The following is a 7,500-nucleotide window of genomic DNA, read 5'->3' on the forward strand; positions in this document are numbered from 1 at the left end:
CTTCTGATAACATTTTCTCAATATTGTGTGTTGTGGTATTTAAATATAGGAGTGAAAAAGTTTTGTTTTTTATTAGATATTTACGGGTATTTAGTAAAAATGATCGTGTGCCCAGATTTAAGAATAAATATTTTCACAATATTGTGTGTTATGGTCTATAAATATAGGCATGGATTAAAATCTCACTTCTGGTAACTGCTGACTAGCCATATAAAAATATTCACTATCAATCATGTAGAAATATAGCCTATAAAGACACCAAGTATGTCATCAAATTAAGAAAGCATCTAAAACTTAGCTGTTGCAACCAAATGCTTAGAAGGTCATCTGAAGAGCACTTAAAAGCTGCAACCATGAAGGGACTCGAACCCTCAATCTTCTGATCCGAAGTCAGACGCCTTATCCATTAGGCCACACGGTCTCACATGTTCCTAATTTTTGGAAAATGTTGAGTTCCTGGAGCCTAGCAGAAAAAGATTTTTTTTATACATTTTTAGGTATTTTGTAAAAATGACCGAGTGCCCAAATTTATAAAAAAAAAACATTTTGTTAATATTGTGTATTACAGTACTTAAATATAGGTATGGATTCAAATCTCACTTCTGATAACATTTTCTCAATATTGTGTGTTGTGGTATTTAAATATAGGAGTGAAAAAGTTTTGTTTTTTTTTAGATATTTACGGGTATTTAGTAAAAATGATCGTGTGCCCAGATTTAAGAATAAATATTTTCACAATATTGTGTGTTATGGTCTATAAATATAGGCATGGATTAAAATCTCACTTCTGGTAACTGCTGACTAGCCATATAAAAATATTCACTATCAATCATGTAGAAATATAGCCTATAAAGACACCAAGTATGTCATCAAATTAAGAAAGCATCTAAAACTTAGCTGTTGCAACCAGGAAAGGACTCAAATGCTTAGAAGGTCATCTGAAGAGCACTTAAAAGCTGCAACCATGAAGGGACTCAAACCCTCAATCTTCTGATCCGAAGTCAGACGCCTTATCCATCAGGCCACACGGTCTCACATGTTCCTAATTTTTGGAAAAATGTTGAGTTCCTGGAGCCTAGCAGAAAAAGATTTTTTTTATACATTTTTAGGTATTTTGTAAAAATGACCGAGTGCCCAAATTTATAAAAAAAAACATTTTGTTAATATTGTGTATTACAGTACTTAAATATAGGTATGGATTCAAATCTCACTTCTGATAACATTTTCTCAATATTGTGTGTTGTGGTATTTAAATATAGGAGTGAAAAAGTTTTGTTTTTTTTTAGATATTTACGGGTATTTAGTAAAAATGATAGTGTGCCCAGATTTAAGAATAAATATTTTCACAATATTGTGTGTTATGGTCTATAAATATAGGCATGGATTAAAATCTCACTTCTGGTAACTGCTGACTAGCCATATAAAAATATTCACTATCAATCATGTAGAAATATAGCCTATAAAGACACCAAGTATGTCATCAAATTAAGAAAGCATCTAAAACTTAGCTGTTGCAACCAGGAAAGGACTCAAATGCTTAGAAGGTCATCTGAAGAGCACTTAAAAGCTGCAACCATGAAGGGACTCGAACCCTCAATCTTCTGATCCGAAGTCAGACGCCTTATCCATCAGGCCACACGGTCTCACATGTTCCTAATTTTTGGAAAATGTTGAGTTCCTGGAGCCTAGCAGAAAAAGATTTTTTTTATACATTTTTAGGTATTTTGTAAAAATGACCGAGTGCCCAAATTTATAAAAAAAAACATTTTGTTAATATTGTGTATTACAGTACTTAAATATAGGTATGGATTCAAATCTCACTTCTGATAACATTTTCTCAATATTGTGTGTTGTGGTATTTAAATATAGGAGTGAAAAAGTTTTGTTTTTTATTAGATATTTACGGGTATTTAGTAAAAATGATCGTGTGCCCAGATTTAAGAATAAATATTTTCACAATATTGTGTGTTATGGTCTATAAATATAGGCATGGATTAAAATCTCACTTCTGGTAACTGCTGACTAGCCATATAAAAATATTCACTATCAATCATGTAGAAATATAGCCTATAAAGACACCAAGTATGTCATCAAATTAAGAAAGCATCTAAAACTTAGCTGTTGCAACCAGGAAAGGACTCAAATGCTTAGAAGGTCATCTGAAGAGCACTTAAAAGCTGCAACCATGAAGGGACTCGAACCCTCAATCTTCTGATCCGAAGTCAGACGCCTTATCCATTTTTGGAAAATGTTGAGTTCCTGGAGACTAGCAGAAAAAGATTTTTTTTATACATTTTTAGGTATTTTGTAAAAATGACCGAGTGCCCAAATTTATAAAAAAACCATTTTCTTAATATTGTGTATTACAGTACTTAAATATAGGTATGGATTCAAATCTCACTTCTGATAACATTTTCTCAATATTGTGTGTTGTGGTATTTAAATATAGAAGTGAAAAAGTTTTTGTTTTTTTTTAGATATTTACGGGTATTTAGTAAAAATGATCGTGTGCCCAGATTTAAGAATAAATATTTTCACAATATTGTGTGTTATGGTCTATAAATATAGGCATGGATTAAAATCTCACTTCTGGTAACTGCTGACTAGCCATATAAAAATATTCACTATCAATCATGTAGAAATATAGCCTATAACGACACGTATGTCATCAAATTAAGAAAGCATCTAAAACTTAGCTGTTGCAACCAGGAAAGGACTCAAATGCTTAGAAGGTCATCTGAAGAGCACTTAAAAGCTGCAACCATGAAGGGACTCGAACCCTCAATCTTCTGATCCGAAGTCAGACGCCTTATCCATCAGGCCACACGGTCTCACATGTTCCTAATTTTTGGAAAATGTTGAGTTCCTGGAGCCTAGCAGAAAAAGATTTTTTTTATACATTTTTAGGTATTTTGTAAAAATGACCGAGTGCCCAAATTTATAAAAAAAACATTATCTTAATATTGTGTATTACAGTACTTAAATATAGGTATGGATTCAAATCTCACTTCTGATAACATTTTCTCAATATTGTGTGTTGTGGTATTTAAATATAGGAGTGAAAAAGTTTTGTTTTTTATTAGATATTTACGGGTATTTAGTAAAAATGATCGTGTGCCCAGATTTAAGAATAAATATTTTCACAATATTGTGTGTTATGGTCTATAAATATAGGCATGGATTAAAATCTCACTTCTGGTAACTGCTGACCAGCCATATAAAAATATTCACTATCAATCATGTAGAAATATAGCCTATAAAGACACCAAGTATGTCATCAAATTAAGGAAGCATCTAAAACTTAGCTGTTGCAACCAGGAAAGGACTCAAATGCTTAGAAGGTCATCTGAAGAGCACTTAAAAGCTGCAACCATGAAGGGACTCGAACCCTCAATCTTCTGATCCGAAGTCAGACGCCTTATCCATCAGGCCACACGGTCTCACATGTTCCTAATTTTTGGAAAATGTTGAGTTCCTGGAGCCTAGCAGAAAAAGATTTTTTTTATACATTTTTAGGTATTTTGTAAAAATGACCGAGTGCCCAAATTTATAAAAAAAACATTTTCTTAATATTGTGTATTACAGTACTTAAATATAGGTATGGATTCAAATCTCACTTCTGATAACATTTTCTCAATATTGTGTGTTGTGGTATTTAAATATAGGAGTGAAAAAGTTTTGTTTTTTTTTAGATATTTACGGGTATTTAGTAAAAATGATCGTGTGCCCAGATTTAAGAATAAATATTTTCACAATATTGTGTGTTATGGTCTATAAATATAGGCATGGATTAAAATCTCACTTCTGGTAACTGCTGACTAGCCATATAAAAATATTCACTATCAATCATGTAGAAATATAGCCTATAACGACACCAAGTATGTCATCAAATTAAGAAAGCATCTAAAACTTAGCTGTTGCAACCAGGAAAGGACTCAAATGCTTAGAAGGTCATCTGAAGAGCACTTAAAAGCTGCAACCATGAAGGGACTCGAACCCTCAATCTTCTGATCCGAAGTCAGACGCCTTATCCATCAGGCCACACGGTCTCACATGTTCCTAATTTTTGGAAAATGTTGAGTTCCTGGAGCCTAGCAGAAAAAGATTTTTTTTATACATTTTTAGGTATTTTGTAAAAATGACCGAGTGCCCAAATTTATAAAAAAAACATTTTCTTAATATTGTGTATTACAGTACTTAAATATAGGTATGGATTCAAATCTCACTTCTGATAACATTTTCTCAATATTGTGTGTTGTGGTATTTAAATATAGGAGTGAAAAAGTTTTGGTTTTTTTTAGATATTTACGGGTATTTAGTAAAAATGATCGTGTGCCCAGATTTAAGAATAAATATTTTCACAATATTGTGTGTTATGGTCTATAAATATAGGCATGGATTAAAATCTCACTTCTGGTAACTGCTGACTAGCCATATAAAAATATTCACTATCAATCATGTAGAAATATAGCCTATAACGACACCAAGTATGTCATCAAATTAAGAAAGCATCTAAAACTTAGCTGTTGCAACCAGGAAAGGACTCAAATGCTTAGTAGGTCATCTGAAGAGCACTTAAAAGCTGCAACCATGAAGGGACTCGAACCCTCAATCTTCTGATCCGAAGTCGGACGCCTTATCCATCAGGCCACACGGTCTCACATGTTCCTAATTTTTGGAAAATGTTGAGTTCCTGGAGCCTAGCAGAAAAAGATTTTTTTTATACATTTTTAGGTATTTTGTAAAAATGACCGAGTGCCCAAATTTATAAAAAAAACATTTTCTTAATATTGTGTATTACAGTACTTAAATATAGGTATGGATTCAAATCTCACTTCTGATAACATTTTCTCAATATTGTGTGTTGTGGTATTTAAATATAGGAGTGAAAAAGTTTTGTTTTTTTTTAGATATTTACGGGTATTTAGTAAAAATGATCGTGTGCCCAGATTTAAGAATAAATATTTTCACAATATTGTGTGTTATGGTCTATAAATATAGGCATGGATTAAAATCTCACTTCTGGTAACTGCTGACTAGCCATATAAAAATATTCACTATCAATCATGTAGAAATATAGCCTATAACGACACCAAGTATGTCATCAAATTAAGAAAGCATCTAAAACTTAGCTGTTGCAACCAGGAAAGGACTCAAATGCTTAGAAGGTCATCTGAAGAGCACTTAAAAGCTGCAACCTTGAAGGGACTCGAACCCTCAATCTTCTGATCCGAAGTCAGACGCCTTATCCATTAGGCCACACGGTCTCACATGTTCCTAATTTTTGGAAAATGTTGAGTTCCTGGAGCCTAGCAGAAAAAGATTTTTTTTATACATTTTTAGGTATTTTGTAAAAATGACCGAGTGCCCAAATTTATAAAAAAAACATTTTCTTAATATTGTGTATTACAGTACTTAAATATAGGTATGGATTCAAATCTCACTTCTGATAACATTTTCTCAATATTGTGTGTTGTGGTATTTAAATATAGAAGTGAAAAAGTTTTTGTTTTTTTTTAGATATTTACGGGTATTTAGTAAAAATGATCGTGTGCCCAGATTTAAGAATAAATATTTTCACAATATTGTGTGTTATGGTCTATAAATATAGGCATGGATTAAAATCTCACTTCTGGTAACTGCTGACTAGCCATATAAAAATATTCACTATCAATCATGTAGAAATATAGCCTATAACGACACCAAGTATGTCATCAAATTAAGAAAGCATCTAAAACTTAGCTGTTGCAACCAGGAAAGGACTCAAATGCTTAGAAGGTCATCTGAAGAGCACTTAAAAGCTGCAACCATGAAGGGACTCGAACCCTCAATCTTCTGATCCGAAGTCAGACGCCTTATCCATCAGGCCACACGGTCTCACATGTTCCTAATTTTTGGAAAATGTTGAGTTCCTGGAGCCTAGCAGAAAACGATTTTTTTTATACATTTTTAGTTATTTTGTAAAAATGACCGAGTGCCCAAATTTATAAAAAAAACATTTTCTTAATATTGTGTATTACAGTACTTAAATATAGGTATGGATTCAAATCTCACTTCTGATAACATTTTCTCAATATTGTGTGTTGTGGTATTTAAATATAGGAGTGAAAAAGTTTTGTTTTTTATTAGATATTTACGGGTATTTAGTAAAAATGATCGTGTGCCCAGATTTAAGAATAAATATTTTCACAATATTGTGTGTTATGGTCTATAAATATAGGCATGGATTAAAATCTCACTTCTGGTAACTGCTGACTAGCCATATAAAAATATTCACTATCAATCATGTAGAAATATAGCCTATAACGACACGTATGTCATCAAATTAAAGGACTCAAATGCTTAGAAGGTCATCTGAAGAGCACTTAAAAGCTGCAACCATGAAGGGACTCGAACCCTCAATCTTCTGATCCGAAGTCAGACGCCTTATCCATCAGGCCACACGGTCTCACATGTTCCTAATTTTTGGAAAATGTTGAGTTCCTGGAGCCTAGCAGAAAAAGATTTTTTTTATACATTTTTAGGTATTTTGTAAAAATGACCGAGTGCCCAAATTTATAAAAAAAACATTTTCTTAATATTGTGTATTACAGTACTTAAATATAGGTATGGATTCAAATCTCACTTCTGATAACATTTTCTCAATATTGTGTGTTGTGGTATTTAAATATAGGAGTGAAAAAGTTTTGTTTTTTATTAGATATTTACGGGTATTTAGTAAAAATGATCGTGTGCCCAGATTTAAGAATAAATATTTTCACAATATTGTGTGTTATGGTCTGTAATATAGGCATGGATTAAAATCTCACTTCTGGTAACTGCTGACCAGCCATATAAAAATATTCACTATCAATCATGTAGAAATATAGCCTATAAAGACACCAAGTATGTCATCAAATTAAGAAAGCATCTAAAACTTAGCTGTTGCAAACAGGAAAGGACTCAAATGCTTAGAAGGTCATCTGAAGAGCACTTAAAAGCTGCAACCATGAAGGGACTCGAACCCTCAATCTTCTGATCCGAAGTCAGACGCCTTATCCATCAGGCCACACGGTCTCACATGTTCCTAATTTTTGGAAAATGTTGAGTTCCTGGAGCCTAGCAGAAAAAGATTTTTTTTATACATTTTTAGGTATTTTGTAAAAATGACCGAGTGCCCAAATTTATAAAAAAAACATTTTCTTAATATTGTGTATTACAGTACTTAAATATAGGTATGGATTCAAATCTCACTTCTGATAACATTTTCTCAATATTGTGTGTTGTGGTATTTAAATATAGGAGTGAAAAAGTTTTGTTTTTTATTAGATATTTACGGGTATTTAGTAAAAATGATCGTGTGCCCAGATTTAAGAATAAATATTTTCACAATATTGTGTGTTATGGTCTATAAATATAGGCATGGATTAAAATCTCACTTCTGGTAACTGCTGACTAGCCATATAAAAATATTCACTATCAATCATGTAGAAATATAGCCTATAAAGACACCAAGTATGT

The 7,500-nt window shown here is 32.3% G+C and overlaps 9 non-coding genes across 9 annotated transcripts; all 9 read right to left on the reverse strand.

The window, feature by feature from the left end:
• Positions 1 to 348: 348 nt before the first annotated feature.
• TRNAR-UCG (transfer RNA arginine (anticodon UCG)) lies at positions 349 to 421 on the reverse strand. Its single transcript has one exon. It is a non-coding gene; the product is annotated as a tRNA-Arg (tRNA).
• A 1,149-nt stretch (positions 422 to 1,570) lies between these two features.
• TRNAR-UCG (transfer RNA arginine (anticodon UCG)) lies at positions 1,571 to 1,643 on the reverse strand. Its single transcript has one exon. It is a non-coding gene; the product is annotated as a tRNA-Arg (tRNA).
• A 1,115-nt stretch (positions 1,644 to 2,758) lies between these two features.
• TRNAR-UCG (transfer RNA arginine (anticodon UCG)) lies at positions 2,759 to 2,831 on the reverse strand. Its single transcript has one exon. It is a non-coding gene; the product is annotated as a tRNA-Arg (tRNA).
• Positions 2,832 to 3,367: 536 nt separating this feature from the next.
• Positions 3,368 to 3,440, reverse strand: TRNAR-UCG (transfer RNA arginine (anticodon UCG)). The gene has a single exon. It is a non-coding gene; the product is annotated as a tRNA-Arg (tRNA).
• A 536-nt stretch (positions 3,441 to 3,976) lies between these two features.
• TRNAR-UCG (transfer RNA arginine (anticodon UCG)) lies at positions 3,977 to 4,049 on the reverse strand. Its single transcript has one exon. It is a non-coding gene; the product is annotated as a tRNA-Arg (tRNA).
• A 1,145-nt stretch (positions 4,050 to 5,194) lies between these two features.
• Positions 5,195 to 5,267, reverse strand: TRNAR-UCG (transfer RNA arginine (anticodon UCG)). The gene has a single exon. It is a non-coding gene; the product is annotated as a tRNA-Arg (tRNA).
• A 537-nt stretch (positions 5,268 to 5,804) lies between these two features.
• TRNAR-UCG (transfer RNA arginine (anticodon UCG)) lies at positions 5,805 to 5,877 on the reverse strand. The gene has a single exon. It is a non-coding gene; the product is annotated as a tRNA-Arg (tRNA).
• Positions 5,878 to 6,375: 498 nt separating this feature from the next.
• Positions 6,376 to 6,448, reverse strand: TRNAR-UCG (transfer RNA arginine (anticodon UCG)). The gene has a single exon. It is a non-coding gene; the product is annotated as a tRNA-Arg (tRNA).
• Positions 6,449 to 6,983: 535 nt separating this feature from the next.
• TRNAR-UCG (transfer RNA arginine (anticodon UCG)) lies at positions 6,984 to 7,056 on the reverse strand. Its single transcript has one exon. It is a non-coding gene; the product is annotated as a tRNA-Arg (tRNA).
• Between the last annotated feature and the right edge of the window lie 444 nt (positions 7,057 to 7,500).

The sequence above is a fragment of the Rhinoderma darwinii genome, chromosome 3 (genome assembly GCF_050947455.1).
Source record: "Rhinoderma darwinii isolate aRhiDar2 chromosome 3, aRhiDar2.hap1, whole genome shotgun sequence".
NCBI classification, from domain to species: Eukaryota; Metazoa; Chordata; class Amphibia; order Anura; family Rhinodermatidae; genus Rhinoderma; species Rhinoderma darwinii.